Genomic DNA, 22,708 nt, shown 5'->3' on the forward strand with positions numbered 1-22,708 from the left:
ACAAGGAGTGAAGTGATCGCAGTTTTCTGGCCGATAATTGGTCTGTTAAAAAGATAGATTTGTTTTATATGTCACAATGCAGCTTCAATATCCCAATTTTATTTCATTGAAAAACATTTAACAATATCTGTGAAACAATGTGTGAGATTTGTCACTAGTTGCTTTTAAAAAAAGGTCAAAGACGGGTCTGAAAAGTCATTAAATATAGCAACAAAAACCCGGCAGATCAAACGGTGGAGATAAAACTGCTGGAAAAGATCAGCAGAAAAGATTCACTTCACATGAAAGTAACGGCCGATTGTCAATCACCAAAATAAGGAAAATCTAATAAAAATGTGAGGTGAAGCAGAAATTATTTCTCATTTATTATCAAAGTTTCTGTATCCACTTTAATTTCATAGCTAATAAAATCAAAAATGTTCAGGAACTTTAATTCAAAAGCACATTTGGGACAAACAGCTGCTCAGATAATATAATATACTTTATAAATTACATTCTTTTCAGACAAAAAAAATCAACTTTTTACAGTTCAATTTCAAACTGAGATTAAAACTAATTTAAAAAACATTCAGGTGAGTAAAAACCCAACTTCTGGTCTAATATGAAAACTCATTTTAGTTTTTCTTTTCACTTTGAAACTTAAACTTGTGTGAAGAAGTTTAATTTTCTTACATTTTAACACCAAAATGTAGAGGTAAAGTGTATAAGATAATTTGTTGTATCTCCTCCTGAGTCTCGTTTTGAACATAAATTAGTTGTTTTATTGTGTAAACAACATGGTTTAAGTTCATCTATTGAGTTATGTGATTATAGGAGGATTTTCTGGCTTTTGATCCAAGTTTCCATTTTAACTGTTGGACTGAAGAGAAGGAATAAAAAAATAATAAAGGGTGTAAAGTGAGGCCATGGATTCCTCTGCTTAAACTAATTCATTGTCATTCTGAGCTCCTGAGTCTTCAGTGATAACAGGAAATGACATTTTATCCATTCAGAAGGAAAGCTGCTGCAGGAACAAAGTCTGCACAGAAAGAAGAAACAGTTTCTAACTTCAGAGGATTCATTTCCCAACAAAAGCCTGGTGAGTTTTAAGCCTCTTTTTGAGAGTCAGCGCTGGAGCTACAGGCTGCAAACATAATCCCTCAAACCAGAACCGCGGCTGCTAATGTTTCCTCTGGATAAAAGTCTTTAATACAAACTAATGTGACTTCGCTTAACCGCGGCTCCGTCTCTTCTCACCTTAAAGTTTCCTCCAGAACAAATCCTCTTAATGGTTTTCTCCTGCTAATCCTCTCCTCACACCTTGTACACTTGTTGACTTTGACTCAAATTTCACATTTCAAGTTATCTCCTGAAACCAATATGCACTTTTTCTAATTCTCGCAAAGCAAACAGACGGTCGGTTTCATTAGTTTTACTCTAGTGGCTCCACAGACACTCAGCAGATGGTGGATCCGGGCAGATTTGCTGCGGACGGTTATTTCTTCTCTCGAGCTTTACGGGGTCAAACCGAAGAGATGAACTCATAGTGACTCATCATGACGAGGACCATGTAGCGATTCAGAGCCAAGCAGTCTGCACCCGGTTCTGCAGACGAAATGATTTGGATTCTGCATGGAAAAAAGAGGCTCCAACAATCGCTCCGGTTTTTACAGCTCAGAACAAAACGTCCACAAAAAAAACTTAAATCAGCTTCAGTAAATCCTGCTTTCTATTTAGGCTTTGACTCTGTTCTACATTACTGTAAGCATGGAAAACATGAATTTTTTTATTAATTTTCACCCAAATAATAGGAAAAAAATGTAAGTTAAAACGACAATCAGCGTGTCGATTAGAAAGAAAGAAGAAAAATTGAGTCAAAATAAATCCTCAGAGGGAACAACCATTTCCTTACACACTGTAGGATGGTGCAAGATGGGATGAAATTATATCCTCTCATATTTAATTGCAGTGGCTGACAGATAAAAACACAGTAAATGACACATGAATGTTGGAAACTCCAAACACAAAAAACACAAAAGCAACAAAAGAATCTGCAGAAAAAATGCAAATGGAAATAAAAGCAAAAGGGAAAATGCCACAAACAGTAAAACAGCAAATATAAAAACTGCAAACTGGCTCCACAAAATGGAAGACCTCCAGACCACCAGGGGGAGTCTGGAGTAGGAAAGATTATTAATACGCTGCTGTTGTAAAAGATGTGATGTTTTTTGTTTTGTTTTGTTTTGGAGTTTGAATCATTCATGTGTTTGCAGCTCGTTTTTACTCGCCTGCAAGATGCTGAAGGAAGAATCCAAATCCTAAAATGTTCTCACAGGACTCACCGAAATCTGACAGTGGATCCAAAGAACAAGATGCTTGAACTAGAAAGAGGTTAAAAGATGATTCTTCTGGGCAGATGAGTCAAAAACTGAATTATCTGGACCAGAACAGAGGAAATGTTTGGCAAAACCAAACAGCATTCTAGTACAAAGCATGGAGGTGGAGGTGTCATGCTTTGGGAATGTTTTGCTGTATCAGGGGCATCAGAAAATCCACCAGGAAGTTCACATTAAAATTAAAACTGAAGCAGAGCTGGGATCCCTGGAAACAAACAAACTGATAACAAAAAGCTAAAAATTAAGATGAGGGACATCCTCAGCAGAATCAAAGGTCAGAGGTCAGACCTTGACCTCATGAGATCCTGTGTGGGGACTGGAAACAGACTGAACATGAAACAAATTCTACAAAAAAGTCGTTCTTTTCATGCTGCTGGCAGATTCCAAATCGTTTCACTTTGAAACCTTTCTGAGTAAAACTCTGAGCTTTCTGTTGGTAGTTTGGGAAAAATCAATGAACCAAAATACATTAATGAACTTTTTCAGCTCCTGAAAATAAAACCGGCAGAGACTTATGAGCATAATTACCACTGGATGAAGTATGGAGTCACTGCTAATAAGCCAATTAAAGAGGGGCAGAAAAGCCTCATTACACATTTCATCTCCACTGACTGAATAAAAACAGACAAACAGGAAGGAAGGAAATGATTTCAACAAGATTCAGTCCAAACTTTAACTTCTGAAAACAGTCACAACAATTTCCATCAAAGGTTGGTTTCAACAAACTCAACATGCACTTTATTTACACCGAAATGTTAAATAACATTTAACTGCATTGTATATGTGAGCTATAAACATGCAGGGCTGCAACTAGGAATTTATCATCATTATTTACCTTTAATTCACAGGAAAACCATCATAAATAATTTAGCAAAAAGATTCTTCAATTAAAAAAAACTGACAAATGATTCCTTTTCAAAATCAGTAAAAATATCCCTAAAGATATTTTATGACGACAGCAACTTTAAGTTCATGTTTTTCTGTAACAAGACGAAGCAGAAAACTAAAAAAATTCTTACCAAGTTCAGTCCAAGTTCTTTTAGGCACCAAAAGGAAAAATAAGTTCTAGAAAATATCTTCTCTTCTATTTACGCAGCAAAATAAATAGAAGTCAAAGTACATTTGCCTCCCAGTCATCGCTCTTCTAACTTCAAACCAAACTACAGCGGCTCATTCCGGCGCTAACTCTGAATCGGGATAATCGATTGTCCTAATGAGAGCCTGGTTGGCCCAGTCCAAAAGGTTCACTTGGATTCTAATCAATGGTGGAGCTAATTCCCAGTTGACCCAGTTTGACTCTCGTTCTCCAGACATGTTGGCTGATGAATATGAGAAGCGGTTATTTAACGCAGAATGTTTGGAGCCCAGAATCATCCAGCGATGATCCCAGAGCAGAGGGACTCCTGTGGAGTGGTAATGATGCAGTAACGTGATTTGAGACGGGCCACCGAACATCAGTCCTATCAGCCAAACAACAACAACAACAACAACAAGCTGCTGAGAGGATTTTCCACTGAAAACTCAACTTTCATTAAAATTTACACCAATCTGAAGGTACAAAGCTGTGAAATGACTCAGGAACTGTTGTGTTTGTTTTTGTTCCTTCATGCCAAACTATTCTGGGTGTCATGATGAGTTTTGTGTTTTGAGAACATTTTGTTTTGTTTGTGTTCGTTTGGATTATTTTCTCCTGTAATTAAGAACCTGTTGTTTGGTTTGTGTTGGTTTTTAATTCTTGGTATTTTTTAAAAAGTTAATCTGCAGGGTTTTATCAGATCAATTATAATTGATTGGGTTTTTTTCCGTCTCTGTGATGAAGCTACAATAAAAGATAATAATTTTGTTTACACCTTCCATGTAAATCTGCTCTTCATCTTAGAAAAACAGTGTTGTGAAAACACCCTGAGTCATGCCATAGTTATTATGTCAACTATTTTGGAAACTGAGATGTCTTTGTCTCTTACAGAAAGTCAGTTTTTTCATTTATTTACTTAGTTTTCACATTTCCCAAACTCCGTCTCTAATTAGTCTCTTGGGATTCGCCCTCCGCCCCAATTCTCTGGGGTTTGAGTCAAAAAGACTTTGACCTTTGAACTCAAGTCGCACCGATATGAAAATTTGGTCCAATATTGATATTCAATATCCATATTATTGCTATAGTCAATATTTACCAATATTATATATATTTCAGATATATTTTTCTACCCATTTGTCATTAAATCTCGACATTTTCTCTCTACTGTACATCAGTTATAAAACCAAACCTTCTAAGTCTATAAAGCCAATAATAATAAATAATAATAATAAATGTCGTCAGTGGCAATAGCTGGTTGGTCCATGCACTTCCGACTTGATTGTTTAAAGAAATACATATTCTTTACTTCATACAAAGAAACAGACAAAACAATAACTAAAAATCTCTTACTGCTGAGTTGAAAACTAAAGTAGTAAAAATTACTACTTGATGTTTCAAGTTCAAAAATTACTAAAAAAGAAGAAAAAGAAAACAATGAGACATTTTCCAAACAAAAAGTTCCTCCATCACATTTTCCTGAGTAAGGAAATTATGTTGGTAACCATTTTTACCCTGATTACAAAGTGACGGCTGCACAAAATCAGTCTGAGGGCCACAAATGGCCCCGGGGCCACACTTTGAGACTGGTGGATTTCATGTTTGCACACCTGTTGATCCACCTTTCCTAACAAACCGTTCTCCAGGTTCTCCATTAATTCTCCTGTATGTCAGTATGAAGCTCAGCACTTCGTGTGGATGAATGTAAACATGGAAGGTCAGATCTGCTATCGTTTCCTGAAACGATAATGGCGTCCAGCGGCGCCGTCCTCCACCATCGCAGCACCGTCAGACGCTGGATCAAGGACAAAAGAGTCAGACGGAGGCGACAGCAGACCCGCGGCCCCGCGCTGCTCTCACGCAGGAAGTCTCACCATCAGCATCGACCGCTGAACGAACGCAGAATCCAGAAGCACAGAGGTCAGCTCCTGTTAAATCTGTTAAACCTCTCTGGGAGAAATATCTGAGCGGGACCGACCGGGAGGGGCCCCGAGACAAAAAGCAAAGGAGGACGGATGATCATCGTCTGCAGCCTGCTCTGCCTCTGCGGTCTGAGCGTAATCACAGCTGCAGCAGCGAAACGGGACCGATCCCCTCTGAGAGCGGCTCATTAGGAGGATTTAATGAAATCGCATCAGTGTGCATCATTCAGAGCCGCCGGACCAGGGGCCACAGATCCACTTCAGCTCAGATTAGTCCGGAGGAACCAACGCTCTGCACGAAGAGCTGGAAATTCAAACAGCGAAGGAAATGATAGCAGCACAACATGTTGGAGTTAAAAAATTTATGAGCAAAGTGTCAAATTAGGTCATGATGGAGGAAAAGGGTCAGTCTGGGTCTGTTGTGGGGCCCGTTTTGGTCCCCTAACCGCATCAGAAGGTAACAACAGATGCAGGTTTAAAACATCCAACCGACGACTCAACATTCCTCCAAACGGACCAGAGGAAGCAGCTAGAAGACTGACCAGCACATTTTATTAAAATATCATAAATGGAAAAGAAATGTTTGTTTTAGTAACAATTCCTGGGTCGGTTCTGTTCGATGTCTCACCAGAAGCCAAGAAACTGTGGAGTCAAAAACAGGGCTACCAGGTCATATTTAAAATACTTAAGTGTTTTTTTTTTATCTTGATGAAAATTCAACAAAAATTTAAAACATATCGCATTGTGTGTGCATATTGATTTAATACTGTAAAGTATATAATAAAGTTATAATATACAAAGTTATGCTTTTTTTTTCTTTTTTTTTAAATTTGTGGAGCCCAAAACATGCCGCCCTGGGCTAGTGCCAATTATCCTTTTTTTTTTAATAAAAAAAAAAATTGATAAATGATAAAAATAGTAGCCTTAAAAAATAAAACAATAATGATAAAATTGGTGGTTTAAAAAAAAGGAAATTATATCTTTAGAAAAATTATAAAAAATAATCGCTTTAAAAAATTAAAGATAGGTTTTAAAAAAAATAACAAAAATCATATATTTAAAAAACATTTAAGTTCAGTCTGATGTCTGAGAGTAAAAATTGTCAATATTTGGTTTGAACTTTTCATGCTTCCAGGCGTCAAATGGCTTCAAAAACCTCGATGACCAGATGAAGCGTCTCTGTGGCAACAAAACATCCGAGTTTCCTCCAAAGCCCAGAGACGGGTTGGAGGGTCGTACTGGGAACCAGTTACACAGGACTGGAAATGGCCTCTGGATTCCACAACGGCTCCAAAACGCATCACAGTCCTGCTCACAGAGTCCTCCATGGCTTCTTTAAGAGAAAGGCTTTTAAAAAATAACTTTGGTTCCTTTCAGGATGACGACTGAACACAAAGTCAGAGGAAATGAAAACAAAGACCAATCCGACAGAAACACCAGAAGGAATGATCGATCGATCGATAATCGTTCTGCCCAACAGGAGCAGCTGCGCCTCCTGCTGTTTCTGCTAAATGAACGGCCAATTAAAAACAAGCAGGTGAAACTAAGAAAAGATTCTGGATGCGATCCCGTCCCGCTCCAGATGGTGTCTGCTTCTCAGGATCTGTGATTTCAAATGCCAAATTTATTCAAATGTCAGAAAACAGCTGCAGGAGGAGAAATGATCGCTGACATTTTAATGCCACTGAGTAAATGACTCCGGTTTTTCTTTTACATTTTATTGGCACAGCTTGAAGTTCCAGACATTTAGTAAATGGATGCTTTTCCTAAAAAAATAAATACTTTTTTTAAAAATGGTGGTTTATTCTCATGTTAGTGAATTATCTGAACCATTTTTCATCATGGACTGATGACAGTGACCTCACAAAGATGGCGGCCAGAACACGGATGCTGTTGGCAGGATTATCTGGAGGTGCTGAGAGTTTTGTGGATGTTTGAGGCCTGAATGTGTTCAGTTTAGGAGCAAAATGTTTTCATTTATCTCTAAAATGTTCTGCTGATCTGTGGAAACGCTTCTTATAATAAAACATTTAATTTTTCATTATTTCAGTGCTCAGATTTTAGGGTTTTTTTCTACTCGTGCATTTTATGCTTCAGCTTTGCATTTTTATAAACAGAAAACCAATCTAACATTTAATAAAACTATAGAAAATGGAAATATCAGAACCAAATCTGTCAGATAAACCAGATCTGGTATTTTCCTGCCTTCAGTTCTCAACCAGATTTAACAAGATCCACTCCTTCAAAAAAAAAACTCTCTCATCAGTCGACAGAATATTTTCACAAAAGTCATCATTTTTAAGACATCTCTTGGTGGACAGTCATTTTTCCTCTGGGATTCGTTCTGACGGACTTCCTGGATGAGTTGGACTCATTTTATTGCTGTTATTTCCAGTGTTGTATAAAGTACTGAAATCTCAGAGTCAAGTAAAAGTACAAGTACCTCTCCAAAATACGACTTTGGTAAAAGTCGAAGTCACTGACTGAAATGTTACTTGAGTAAAAGTCTTAAAGTATCTGAAACTTCTTGTACTTAAGTATGGAAATTACTGTAAAAATGGATGTACTCAAGTAATGTAATGAAAAGTACAAGTAAAAAGTAAAACAAGGCAAGTTTGAATGACATTTCTTATATTTTGGTAAACTTGTCAAATAAACATAAAATAATGTACCCAACCAAGTGCAGGCAGAATGAAACCTGCTAATAAATTGTTCCAGTTTTAAAGAGTAGCACATGTTAATGGTTTGTGGTTTTGAACTTGCATGCCTTTCCTATATTCGTTACATTTAGTCTAAATTGCTATCGCTATGGCTTCTGTCCCCCATTGAACTAGGGTGACCAGACGTCCTCTTTTTCCCGGACATGTCCTACTTTTCAGACCTAAAAAGATGTCCGGGGGGAATTTAAGAATTGTCCGGGATTTTGGTCAATTGCCTCAAAACACATTACATAGCTTACAGTGCATTATAGGGCACGGCGCTGCGTGTCACGTAATCCCTGAGCCGCGTCAGTGCGGGCAGCACTGTTCTCTGTACGACCCTCCCTCCCACCCACCCGCTCTAAGGTGTTCTAATTTCCCCAACAATGGGAGAAGCGAAACAGGTGTATCCTATTGGAGGTGATGAACAAGCCCAGGCAAGCAGGCTACGACTTTGTTCGGTAGCCTGCTTGCTACTTGCTAATCAGTAGGTGGGGTCAAAACACTTTGTTTCTCTCTCTCGCTTTTTTGTAACGAGTAACTAAACCACACATTGAAAATGTATCGGAGTAAAAGTATGCAATTAAGTTCGGAAAAATAGTGAAGTAAAAGTGAAAGTCATCAAACATTTTCATACTCCAGGAAAGTATGAAGTACTCCACAATATACTTAAGTACAGTAGTGAAGTATTTTTACTTCGTTACTATACAACACTGGTTATTTCTGGGAAAATCGCATCTGTTCCACAGTTTTCTCCTGTGTGCAGCAGCAGCAGGTTTATGGGATCCTTTAGTCGACTTCATGTCATCAGACGGATCTTTTTTATGCTGTTTCTTGGACTACATCTTTGTACACTTGGAGTTTGATTTAATTGTAACTTTTTACCCATCATAACCGATTTCTGCAGAAAAAGTAAAAGAAGCCTGGCGGGGTTTCACTCAGGCAGGCCGTCATCAAGAGCAGGATTTATTTTGGGGAGAGAAAGACGAGTTCTGCTTTTTAAGATTTTCTGCACACAGGTGGTGAACAAGCAGCTGCTGCAGGTGAAACGACTCCTCCAATCGTCTGCGCTCATCAGGATTTAAGGTTTATGAGCAGTGCATCATCTGATCATCAAACCGCCTCAATGCTGCATCTCCTTTAAGATAGTTATGTTATGTAAATTATTATATGAAGAAAATGGTACAATACTAATACAGGAGGAAGGCGGGAAGCAGAAATGAAATACGGTAGATTCCAGGCCAAAACGGGAGACTTGACAGGATATTTTAAGGTTGGTTAACTCTAACCCACAAATCATGTGATTGGGTGAAAGATTTCAAAGTTTGTTCCAAAAGCTAATTAAGGTCCATGTAATAAGGTTGCTTTCCCAGACATCAGGAGTACAGAACAAATAAGTGACTCTGCTTGAGGTTATTTAGCTGCTTAATGAGGAGAGTTTCACCTCAGGCTCTGACGAGCAGCGAAAGCAGCAAAAACATCTTAAATCTCACAGTTGGTGCTTCAGACGCTCAGCTCAGTGACACGCGCCGCCGCAGCCAGGCCTCTCGCTGCTCTCTGGGACAAAAATAGAGGTGCTGGAAGTTACAGGAGAGTGAAAAAAAATAGAGTGGTGAATAAATCAGCGGACAGAGATGCAGATTTAAATGAAGACAGAAAGAGAATGCATTAGAGGGGGACAGAGCTGTTGCAGGGGAGAAATATAAATAAAAGGAGAGTGTTGAACATTAATCAGCTCAGCTGGCCCAGGGAGTTTTTAGCTCTAAAGGTCTGAAAAGAGAAGCTGAAATATTCAGAGGTTAAAAGCAGAGTAATCTTCCTGCTGTCAGACTTAATGTCAGCGGTAAAGCAGCAGATTTACTGCTTCATGCTTTCCCTGCTTCTACAGGACAGACAGACAGACGACAAGCTGGAAGGTGAAGGTTCAGACTGATAGCTGCACGCCATGTTTCTATTAAACAGCTCAGATCAAACCTCAGATGAGGAGTTCATGTTCAATTTATAGAACATAAATATAGTCTGACCGTAAAGTAAACTGATTGTCAAAGTTTATCTTCCTAAGCGGGAGAAGAGCGGAGACTTAAGACCCAGAATGGTCAGTCAGACGGCAGGACGCGGCGCAGAGCGCCGGCAGGAAGCCGCTTCCATGAAACCACAGGAAGTTCATGGATAACAGAGGAAATTATTTAACTCACATCCCAAACTAACAGATGAATATTTTACTGCACATGTTGGAGCGGCTCATTCCCAGAGGCCTGAACTCTGACCAGCTTAATGAAAACCTACAAAAAACACCAAAGGTTGAGTTATGGACTCTATTTCCAGAGTTGGTAAACTGCACAAGTTGGAATTACGAAAAATTTATTTGCTTAATGGAAACAAGAAAATTCTGAGTTTTTCAATGTAAAGTTTTTACGCCAGACTGAAGTGGTTTTTCAGATGCATCTAAATGGGTTTCTTTTAAAAAAAAAAAAAAAAAAGCAATGGAAACACTTTTTCATGACACGAGTCACACGATGAACAACCGGATGTTACTACTGGCAGAAACGACAAAGAAGATAACAGGAAGAAGATGGCGTCGCATGTTATTAACAACTTATTCATGTGTGACTTTAATTGTGTTAATTATTTAATGGAAACAACACAATTACAAAATTGTGTTGTTTTTTTCAACATTATCAGAACATCTGTAAAGTTTTCTACACATTTGTGATGGAAAAGCAGGTCATTAGGTTTAATTTCTGTCCTTAGTTTGTGTCTCAGGGGATTTACTGAGCACAAGACAGGAGCTTCATCTGTCTGCTTTGTTGTAGTAATTAAGTGAAATTATCAATAAATTTGTGTTTATGCCCCAACCTTCACATTCAGCCATCAGCTCAGGCAATAACAGGCAGAAAGTGAACACAAGTGGATAAAATTAGCTTCTTCTGCAGAGCGGTTAGACTCACCCATGGGGTCAGAGTGGAAAGGAAAATGATCTGGACCGAATCAGGTGATACAAAAAGATGAGGTTGAACAGGTTAAAGCTTTCTGCTGCCCTCAGCAGCGGCTCCCCCTGCAGGCCACCTGGCCGACGGTTCGTGTTGCTGCGCTGCATCAAAGCTGAGCTGGACTGAAGTGAAATTAATTGGAGGAAGGAGGGAGAGGAGCCGTGACTCAGCCTGCTCACTGTAAATGTCAATACAGGCCGGCAGGTAAACGGCCCGGAGCTCTGCTCAGCCGGGTCCAAACGGATCAACGAGATTTTATACAATATGTATGAAGAGGCGCAAAGACAGGAGCAGAATTACACATCAGAACCAATCTGTATCAAACCCAGAGCCTCAATCAAAAGCCCTCAAACCATCCAGGACCTGGCTGGTTTTCAACATGCCACCAGGTTCCTCATCCACTGTAAAAACTAACAAATGTCATTATAAATTAAACCAAACAAAAAAAAACACGTTCAGCTGGACAGCTAATTGTCAGAGACGTTGTGATAAACCATAATATTACAGTTTTGGGACCATTTTCAAGTAGCATTATGGTAAAAATGGCATAATAATAATAATGGGAGAAGTTATTCTCAAAGATCATTAAACTTTAAATTCTAATAAACATTTAACACTGCATATTAATATTCTAGTTTCTAGTATATATTTACTCATAATAAGTTATATTTTCTTAGCATCAAGCTTTTATATCTTACTGAGATAATTAAGTACAAAAACACTTAAGATAAGAAAAATATTCTAACATAAAAACATCTTGGTGAAATAAATTACATAAATCTCCTTAATTTAAGATAGTTCATCTTACTAAGATTTTGTTTTTTGCAGAGTGGAGCTGGAAGAAATTTTAAATATCCAAATATAAACAAACAACAGAAACAACAAATAATCTGAAGAATAAAGTCTCAGTAAACAAAACTGTCCTTCAAAAAATGAGTCAGTTGAGACCAAAACACCAAACTGGAGACTTTTATCATCCAGTTTTTGGTTAAGAAAAAAAAAAAGAATAAATCATGCAAATGGAAATTATCGAGTTTGTTTTATTTTATCATGCAATCAATTGGTTTATTGCTTATTGCATCAGATATGCATACAAGCAGATCCTTCCTTTCTTGCCATGTGTTTGTAATTTCCCAGTTTACCACAAACATAAAACATCCAGTAGATCACGTTAAAACATTCAGACACACTGGCGGTATAAGATCCGCCGACTGCAGGTCCAGACTGCAAATTATTTTCTCCAAATTCAATTATGTGGCGTATTGATGGGGTAAAAACTGTCCCAATAACGCACTGCGAGCTGGTGTCATGAAGAAAAACATGAAAACCAAGAACCCTGAGGGTGGAAGAGCTGAACAAATGGACTAAGAGCATCAATAAAAAAGGAAAATATATTTAACCTACATTTACCAGGCAAGGCAGCGGAACAACAGAACCATTGGCCATCTGGCTAATAGAGCACGCATAACCCGGGTGAACCTGGGTGGTAATAGGTTGTTGATAAGGAGACAAACAAGGCATTTTATGGCTTTTTGCTCCGATCAAATTGTCTGTAACCTTGATCACAAAATCTGCTTTAATTAATTCCCCTGATAGATCCAGGAGGGGCGGATTAATGGAGGAGAGGACAAGATAACAGATAGGTGGGTCATAAGTGAGAAAGGGAGAGAATTTTGATGAAGTGGAAATGTTGAGCCGGTGAGTCATCCCAGTTCCCTGCTAGAGGTTTGACCTCTCTGCGGCTGGAAACCATTTCCTGACAGCATTTGTTGCTCTTTATACGTCTAAAGAGACGGCGACAGATTACCAAGAGCAACTAATGAGAAAAGATTGAAGCAGAAGTGAAGGTAAAGCTGCACAGCCTGAATAAATTGGGGTCTTTGTGTTGGTTGACATGGCGGGCATTAAACGCGACCTTAATTAACCCTTCCACCTCGTTTCCAGCTCTGACTGACAACACGCTCCAACGGGCGCCGCGCCGCGCCGCACCGCACCGCGCCGCGCCACGCATCAGGAAAACCACGTCAATGAACACAAACATGTTCGTCCCATTTAAACGCGGAGCAGAATCAACCACCCAACGCCTAACCCAGCAGACATTATGTAAGCTGATGTGTTGTAAAACTTTTTGGAGGACATTTAAAATGATCAGGTGTTTGATTCAGGTAGAGGCCACCAGCCGCTCTGCCACCGATCATCTGTACAAAAAGGAAATAGTTCCACTCAGGATGGACGCTAATGCTAATAAACGCTAATGCTAATATGCTAATAACAAATCCAGGTTTTTGTTGCTAACTTTGAAAGAAAAATTGATTCCAGGTACAATGGAGGATTTGGGTCGTTGAATATCAAATAAAAAGCCAAAGTAAATTTCCACAAAAAAACTCTGAAACTGTTCCCACATTCACAGGAAAAAACTTAAACATTCTGTGGCTTTACAAGTTGTAAACGTGCAAGAAAAAATTATGATTTTCCAAAATTAAAGGCATATCGTCTTTATTTCTAGACAAAAAGGAGCCCGTACCATAAACTTACTATATAACTGGAGACCTGGATGTTTTCCGATGTGCTGGTGGAAAGTTGAAGCTCTTTCTGTACCAGAACGTCTCACCAGTAACACCTGAAACTGAAGTCACACCTGAGGCAGCGAGGAGGAAGGTGTGACACGCCTGAATCGACGCTCCGCCTGGGAAATGATCGGATGAAACAACCTGAAGAAAAGCTTGAACCTGAGAGGACTTCGCTCCACTGCAACCAGAACCTTCTCCAGTTCCCTCCAGTACTTTGGTTTTCTGTCCAGCTGCAGAAATAAACTCTGAAAACTGACAAGATCCAGTTGAGAAAATCTTATGATTTATTTTCATATTTAGTTTCAAATCTTTCTCTGATTTTGTTAAACTTTCCTTTTACTCCTCGTTTTCTGCTGTTTAATTAATAATTCATTCTTTCTTATTGATGTTTACACTTGACAGTTTGTTGCATTAGCGCCCCCTGCTGGTCCTAGATTTTGTGTTGCGTTTCTTAAATCCAAATTCCCAGTAAGAACGTATCGAGAACTCCCACTAAAGATGGTTTTTCCACTCAGACAGTCGGATTTCACCCAGTAAACTCAGAAATATCTACTTGGCTCCTTTCTCTAAGTGTGAATCCCATTAAACCAGTAAAATACAAAGAACTAAAATTAGTCAACATCTTTAAGTATTTAAAGAAAAAAAGTAGATATATTTAGCACTTCCACAATCTCAGCAGTTTCCTAACTCCTAGTTTAAACATAATTCCCAAATCAGCGCTCCGACTTCAGACAGACGCAGCGTTCCTGTCGCTCCTGCTTTGACTTAATCCGCCTCACTGGATGGCTGCGGCGCTGTGCACGGCACAGAGACGGCCTGCTCAGTTCTCAGCCGCACTGATGTTATTAAAGCTCCTGGCAATGATAATAACATCAAAACATCAAGATTTTTAGCCAAAATGTAACTGTTGTAAATATTGATGCTGAACTCTGCATCAATATTGCACTGCAATATTGCAATATTCTGCACTGCAAAAATACAAAATATTACCAACTAATTTTGGTCCAGTTTCTAGTGCAAATATCTTAGTGCATTTGAAATAAAACAAAACTAACTTACAAGTAACATTTCAGCCATTTTTAGGTGATTGTTTTAAGTCAATGATTCCTTAATATTGATGAAAAAGTTACATTGGCAAATTATTTCACTTAAAACAAGATATTTTTCCCATGTTATAAATAAAAATAATCTGCCAATAGAAGCAGAACTTTTTCATTAATATTAAGGAATTGTTGTTAAAACAAGTTCCTGACAAATAGTTACTTATCAGTTTTGTCTAATTTTAAAGATATTTGCTCTAGAAAATAGACCAACATCTGTTTATTAAAACCTAAACAATAAATTCCTGGAGGTTTTACTTCTAATTAGTTAAATATTCGTATTTCACCGCACGACTAATTTAATTGAAGGCTCACTCTTCCTCGTTCATGTTTACACTTGACAGGTTGTTGCATTGGCGCCCCCTGCTGGTCCTGGATTTTGTGTTGCGTTTCTTAAGTTGGATATTCCAAATTCCCAGTAAGAACGTCCACCTTTAATTAAATTAGGCCTGTCATTTTCAAGCTCTGACCCTTTTCCAGCAGAACTTCAGTGCTGTGAAATCTCCCTCCCTGCGTGTTGCTTTTGGGTTTTCTGTAAGAAAATGGAAAAAGGGTCAGAAATAAGAAAACTCTGACGGGAAAGCAGCAGAACTGTGAGACATTTTGTCATGTTTCAGCCTCGCAGCGGCTCGGTGAGCTGCAGGAGCAGCAGAGACGCATGTGGCCTCCTGCTGTGTGACGGCGTTAGCATCACTGATGCTGCCGTCTACAAGCCTTCATGCCTTCCACCTCCTGATGCCGCCGTGAACAGCAGCACAAACTTCCTTTACTGAGGCCATGTCGTTTCTCAGAGTGGAGTGGAGAATGATGCGTTCTCTGCAGCGCAGAACCAAACAATCCAAGGACCGGAACGGGAAACATAAGATTGCACAAATTTGCTTAATGTTCTGAAAAAACACATTTCCCAATAAAAAGTTTTGTGCTAGAATGAAGTGGTTTTTCAGACGAATTAAAATAGATTTATTTTGTAAAGCTTCAACGGAAACATTTTTCCAAATCACACAAGTCACATGATCAACAGTCGGATGTTACTACTGGCGAAAACTACAAAGAAGAAAACAGGAAGTAGTATTAAGATGACAGTTTGTTTTTATTTTTGTGCCTAGAAAAAGTTGAGTTTGACTTTTGAAAGCTCTTCTGCAAAATCGGCAACTACAATTTCCCCAAAGCGTCGCAAACGGAAACGCTCCCAAGTAGGCGGGGCTTGTCGATCCAACGCCTAAATAAGACGCCGACGTCTCCTCTGATTGGCTGAATTATCAAAATATATGTCACTATATAATATAAATAAATATATGTCTCTGCCCACCTCTGTGGGCAGAGAACCCAAAATTTGTACTCATCCAAAAGTAAAAAGTATTTCGTAAAAAATATACTCAAGTACTGGGTAACTGATCAAATTAATAGTCACTTAATATTTAAGAATTACACAATCAGATCAAAATATTACCTTAAGTGGAAATCTAAATGACAATAATTAATATAAGTGACAAAAAATAACAAAATCAGGCAAAATATTTTTTTCAGTCTCTTTCAATAAAAACTTAGGAATCAAAAACTGCAGTCTGGTGAATTTTTGGTTCAAACATGTTTGTTCTTCTTTCAGTAATTTACTCAAGTAAGTAAGCAGAAATACTTCATAATAAAATTACTCAAATAAAGGTAAAAAGTACAGCGTAGTAAAAATACTCAAATACAACTGCGTAAATGTAACTAGTTAATATCCAACTTTATTTAACTGTCTGTCGCTGTCATGATTTTCAATAAGAATCACATGCGAACAAGCTTATTCACATGTGATTTTTATTTAATTTCTTATTTAATGAAAACACGGCGACTGAGAAATTGTTTGGGGTATTTTCAACATTTGTAGAATACTGAAAGATTTGTGCATATTTGTAGTGGAATCGATTGTTAATCGATTAAAGCAGTTTGTCAGACTGCAGGTGACAACCGTTGGGTTTCCCTGCTGCTCCGAGGCGAGCCGCTCCGTTCGGAACCAGCAGAAACTGGAATCCTTTTGTGTTTCGGTCGATTCCCTGAGACCTGCGGACGCCGTGTCAACGTCTCCTTTAAGGAAAGAGTAAAAAGTATTTTTTTTACTCTTGTGTCCTGTGACGCGAGTAGTCGGTGTTGACAGTTGGAGGACACTGAAACAGGAAGAAAAGAAAGACAGCCAGAGGAAAGAGGGCGATGAAGATGAGCCCAGATCTGGCTCCCTCCTCTTCATCACCATGCTAACAGCTACAGAGAACTAATCCTCATATCTGATCTTTCTCTCTTGTCGTGTTCGTTGTGAGCCTGAGAGGATAAATATCCAGACCTTCACCAGACCGCGGCCTTCAACATATGATGAGACAAAAACAAAAAAAACTCCAGAGAATCTTTTAGACGGCGACTTTGATGGCAATATGTGCCGCTGTCGCCCGGAGGCAGCCGTCGGATCACGTGCGTGGTGACGGGGTGGTGACGGGGTCCGCGGGGTTACGCGCCCCCCGGAGCAGGGGGCGGAGTCTCCCACTGACAGACGGGAGATGGAGATGTGGCGGGGGGGGCGGGACTAAAGCAGAACGCTAGCTGCCGCGTGGGGATGAAGCTCAGCTGCCAGCAGTCATCAGATCACTCTCGCTCTGTTTGTGTCCGTGTTGGTGTGTGTGTGTGTGTGTGTGTGTGTGTGTGTGTGTGTTTGTGTGGTGATAAACCCCTCACACTGATTCCTGTGACTTTAACTCCCTGACATCTGTATCCCAGATTCAGTCGTTACGTCGTGGTGAAAGAACAGAACCTAAGTAAATAAACCTCAGTGCAGCCTGGCCTCAGCTTCCCAGGCGTTGGGATGTGGATGTGTGTTGGGATCTGACAACCCGCGGTAACAGAAGGAGGGTGGGCGGACGGTGGGGCGGCTGCGGGACCCCGGCGCAGCAGGAGCGCTGCAGGCTTTCTCCTGGTTATGTAACCATGTGAACAGATGCAGCGGTCACCGCGGGGTGCCGCGCCGGAGGGGGACGGCGGTCCGGCAGGCCGAGGCGGCGCCGGTCACCAGTCATTCTCTGATCCGTCACATGTCGGGCCTCTGGGTGGGAGAACACCTGGATGCAGGAAGCCGCCACTTGCTTGTCACGCTTTGTTTTAGTTTAACTAACAGCAGAAACTGAAGCTGAAGCGTTTAAAAAATAAATCATGTCCCTCAGCTCTTTACTGTGTTTTAATAAAAAGAAAACACAGCAGAACATTTAAACACAGTCGCTAAGCGGCCATGATGGAATTTATCCACCAGAACAAAAGAATTTGCTGAGTCACTGGTTGCTATGACGACTCCCGCCTTTTCTGGGACGACAAGTTCTCTGGACAGGAAGCTACTCTTTAAAATCCAAACGGACTTTCTAAAACTCAACCAGACTGAAGTGACGTTTTTTCTGCAGATATGGATTATTTGGACAAATATAAGAAGTCAGGATTAAAAACCTCAGGTTTTGAGTGGATGCAGGTCTTATATTTTTATTTTATGAGCTGTGCTAACCCATCCTCACTACGACTCAGCTGGATTACTGTCCGGCGCTTCCTGTGGCGGGTCGTGTTTTTACTCTCTCTGTCGCCGCAGCGCATCGTGAACATGAGCACTTCTCCCCGTTTCAGTTTCACTCCACTGGAGTCCCAGACATCACAAGCTTCTCCTTCCCGCCGCACCATTAAGCTCTGCACCCCCCAACCCGCTCCGCCCTCCATCAGCTGAGGATCAAACTGGATCGTATGGATCAGCGGTGAGTCTGTATGTCTGGATTAAGTTTGTATTTCTGTTGATGAAAAGTTTATTCTTCAATTTAAAGCTAGAAACGGCATTTGCTGTAAATTCATAAATAAACTGAACTGAATGAATTAATTTCATTTCACTTCATCTCAGATGATGACCAGAAGAAATGGACTCTGATTACATAAACCTGCATTGGTTACAGACAATAATGGAGGTCAAATTAAATAAACTTTCTGTATTGATTTGATGTTTTGAAAGCACTGAGGTCACATTAGATATATTTCAGTCATTTTAAAAGGTGATTTTCTGTTGTAGCTGAAAAGTAGGGAAAAGATAGAAAGACAAGGACTTCATGCATTAAGACGTTACTGATCTGAAACGATTCAACTACATTACTGTTTATATCTGAAATTATGAACAATAGCTTTTATGGCTGCATTAAATTTGGGATTTTTCAGCCACAATTGTCTTGATTGATCATTTATAGGTAACTAATGGGAAATAATCCACATTTTGCAGAATAAGCCCATCTTACAGCTGCTATAGACTAGCGGCAGCAGCAATTAGCAAACACCTGGAGGAACTGCAAACCTGCTGAGCTCATCATATGAATCAGTTCATTGAACTGAACCGTTTTCAGTCCAATGCTCCTGAAAACAGTTTTAAATGGCAAAATGAAAGAGCAGGAGCTTCTTAAAGGGACAGAGACCCAATTTCAAGGCGTCAATTTGTAAAATTAAATTTCTTTTAAGTTGTATTAGCATTTTCACAACAACTAAAGGCAGCGTGCTATAAAATGTTTAACACTGCCCGTTTAAAACACACCAACAGGTGAAGCTTGGTCTGGTTAAACAGATGGACGTGTCCAGACATTTTCTGCAGGACGTTTCTGTTTCAAACAACTAGCTTCACTTCAAAATTACATCTCTGTACCAACATCTTTAGAGAAGCTGCCATCACTGTACCAGAAGGTAAAATAAATCATTACAGTGGAAACATAAGATGTTTTTTTCTTGACTTTTATCTTTCAGCCACAACAAGACATCAACAGACGTCTTTATTTAGAGACATTCTCAACAAGAGGCTTTTTCTGTGAAAAACATTTTCATCTCTTAGCTGCACAAAGCAACAAAAAGACAAAAGAGCTGCGTGTCTGTTTCCAGTGAAGATGTTGCCTCCGCCTGCATGTTGCCTGGTTTGAGCAATCAGAGCTCAACCTGCAGCGTCTCTCATCGTCACTGAGTCACAGGAATATCTGAAGTCCAAATCAACTCACTTGGAAATTCAAACCTGTAAACGCTGCTGATTTAGAAAGGTGTGAAACGGAGACCTTGGCATTTCAAACCCGTTGACGAATGATTTCAAACTGTTTCCAGGTAATGTGGATGTGATAAATGCCTCCGTCGACAGAGGCCCTGTTGGCTCGGGGCGTCAGGGGAAATAACGCAGCCCGTTAAAATGCGCCAAGGATTTTTTTCCTCCCTCCGGCGCCTCAGGAGGTCAGTGCAACTGGGATTAAAGGCATTTTTCATGAGACGACTGCAAGTCCAAATGTAGGGGATGTAAATTACTGCAAACCGACTGGAAGAAACAGCAAACTCCATATTTCTTCCCTGACTGGCCCAACAGCAATGCAGGAGGACATCAGCAGGCTGCAGCAGAAATCCCTGACATTAAACTGAATAAATGAGAAATTTGAGAGATTAATGGTTCCAAAGCAAACCCTCAACAAAACAGCTGCTGCTGCAGAAAAAACTGGAAAGAAAAATGGCTTCCTGCACAGAAACCAGCGGCGCTCACTCTGCTTTCCAATCTGGATTACCTCGGATTTGTTGTTTATAATTATTAGATTAATTTCCAAATCAGATTAGGTCACACAGATCAAGCAGCGGGATTACAAACCAAACCCAGAGAGAGCTGGAGCTGCTGTAAAATAACCCAGTAGACCGTCCTCCCTGTGAGCCGCCGCTCCAGGTGTGAGTGTATCAGCGCCGCGCCTCATTACGCCTGCGCTGACGTGATGCCTGGTGAGATAAGGAGCTGCAGGACGGAGCGGAGCGCAGCCTCTCGGACGCGCTGCACCGCTCTGTCTCCGGCGACGCTCCAGCTGGAAGTGATGGCTTAATAATTAAACCGCAGCTCTTCTTATCTGGGAGCGGATAAGAGCAGCAGCAAACATCTCTGGCAATCACAGCCTGTTGTTTCTCTCTCATTTAACAGCAAATCAGTTCTGGGTCCAGTCCAGCAGCTCCAGCCCGGCTCATTGTTTGCCCACAACCCAAAGTCTGAACACAAACCGCAGCTTTGACACCAACATGCAGGAAACCTGCAGCACAAACGCACCCAAAATAAAACCATGAAGACTGGGACTTTCTACCAACGATTCAACAACAGTTTCACTTCCTCAACTTCTTGTTTCCAAGTGGAAATAAAATACAAACATAGAAAAAATACAGTGGTAATAAACCTATTAATTTGATGACGTAACTGAAAAAGAGCATCACACAATTCATTTGGTTTTCTTGATTTTTGTACAAAACATATTTCACCATCTTGTATCAGCTGCAAAATATTAAACTTTGATTCCTAAGTAACACTTTTTTCAATTAAATTATGAAAAATATTTCATTATTTACTTAATGAAGTGCAGATGCAGTTGCCTTGGTTACAACCTCTCCAAATTCAACATTTAAGTAAAACATTACAAAACATATTCAAGAAAAATGAGAAACTAAATTAGTTGTTGACTTGGTTCAAATTTCATATTTAAATAAAATAAAAACTTATGATTAAATGTTTTAAAACAAAAAAATTCCTAATTGATGTTAAACACTGAGATTTTGTCATATTGGCAGCAATTAAATCAAAATTATATTTAAAAAAAATCAAGAATAAAATGTTGCTTGAATGTTTATCCAACAGTGGAGATATATTATTTAATTTAAAAAAAATCATCAGAAGCTTTCAGGAAACTGATTTTTTTTTTTTTTTTCCTGTAGTTGCATTACGCACGTGCGTTCTTTTCCTGCCGTGCACGCGCGCGCCCAAATGTGAGCACGTGTGTGTGTTTCAGCGCCTCAGTGTGACTGCGTGTCCGGGTGTGTGTGTGTGTGTGTGTGTGAACACATGAAGCCCGTGGTGTGGTGCGCGCGCGGCACACTGACCTCCGCGTGTCTCCGGGGGCAGCCACGCCACGCTCCGCTGCCATCAGAAATCACAGGACAGGATGAGCCAAAATCCACGCGCCGCCGGAGTCTCCCACTCAGTCCGAGTCGGTGTGACTTCCGCCGCGCGTTTCCTCCTTCATGTCCGTCACCGGCTCCTAGTCCCGGACCTCAGGGCGCGCGGACTCACCCACCGACCCACGCGGGGGGGAACCGGCCGCAGACAGGCTGAAGTTGTGGAGTTAAACCATCCCCGCTGCTGCCGCTGCTGCCGCTGCTGCTGCCACGGATTCGACTCTGTCAGCTCTGGACACACAAACGCAACTGAAGCGCTTTTACGCACAGCGCGTCAGAGCCGAGGGGGGGCGGGGGGAGGAGGAGGGGTTTCATTCCGTAAAGGGACGAGAGAGAGAGGAGAGGAAGAAGTGAGAGATTTTCCTAAATGAACGGAGGTGAATAAAAACTGTTCTGGGTGAAAATGTTTACACAGAAAATGTCTAAATATTAAGAATGAAAACTGGAGTTTTTATCTCCAGATAAAATTTGAGTCTCATCTGGTTCCAGATGAAACCCGGAACAGAACCGAACTCAGAACATGGGGAGTTGTTGTCCAGTTTCCTTGCAGCTCCATCCATCTTCGTTTGAAGGTCAGTATTTCCCTCAGCATGACGCAGCAACCACCGTGTCAGGTTGATAAATGGTGCGTTCAGGTGACGCTCAGAGCAGATTCTTCTGCCATGAATTATGATTTATGGAAACTATTGGTGGTGAAATCTGACCCAATCTTTACTAATATCAAACTCCTGTGTTTCTACTGCAATGAACACTTTTTAACCAACAAACTGGATCCACGTCGTCCTGAACTCACCATCCCCACAGTGGCACACGGTGGTGGCAGTGTTATGCTGTGGAGAGACTTTTCTTCAGGTCAATTAGAAGATGGACGGAGCTAAAAATGCTGCTAATTTTAGGACAAAGAGCTGCTATGGAATGGTTTAGAATGGTCCAGTCAAAGTTCAGACCTGATTCCAACTGATAATCTGTAGAAAAACTTGAGGATCTTCA

The 22,708-nt window shown here is 40.3% G+C and overlaps 1 protein-coding gene across 2 annotated transcripts in view; it reads right to left on the reverse strand.

Moving 5' to 3' along the window:
* Positions 1 to 21,974, reverse strand: part of npy2rl (neuropeptide Y receptor Y2, like) — a 53,697-nt gene extending 31,723 nt beyond the window's left edge. The window contains exon 1 of one of the 2 annotated variants that reach the window (XM_032584048.1): positions 21,644 to 21,974. The gene's annotated coding sequence lies outside the window, so the exon portion shown is untranslated. The remainder of the gene's footprint in view (positions 1 to 21,643) is intronic. The other variant, XM_032584047.1, reaches the window with a different exon arrangement.
* Positions 21,975 to 22,708: the final 734 nt, after the last annotated feature.

This window comes from Xiphophorus hellerii, chromosome 14 (genome assembly GCF_003331165.1).
Source record: "Xiphophorus hellerii strain 12219 chromosome 14, Xiphophorus_hellerii-4.1, whole genome shotgun sequence".
In the NCBI taxonomy this organism is placed as follows: domain Eukaryota; kingdom Metazoa; phylum Chordata; class Actinopteri; order Cyprinodontiformes; family Poeciliidae; genus Xiphophorus; species Xiphophorus hellerii.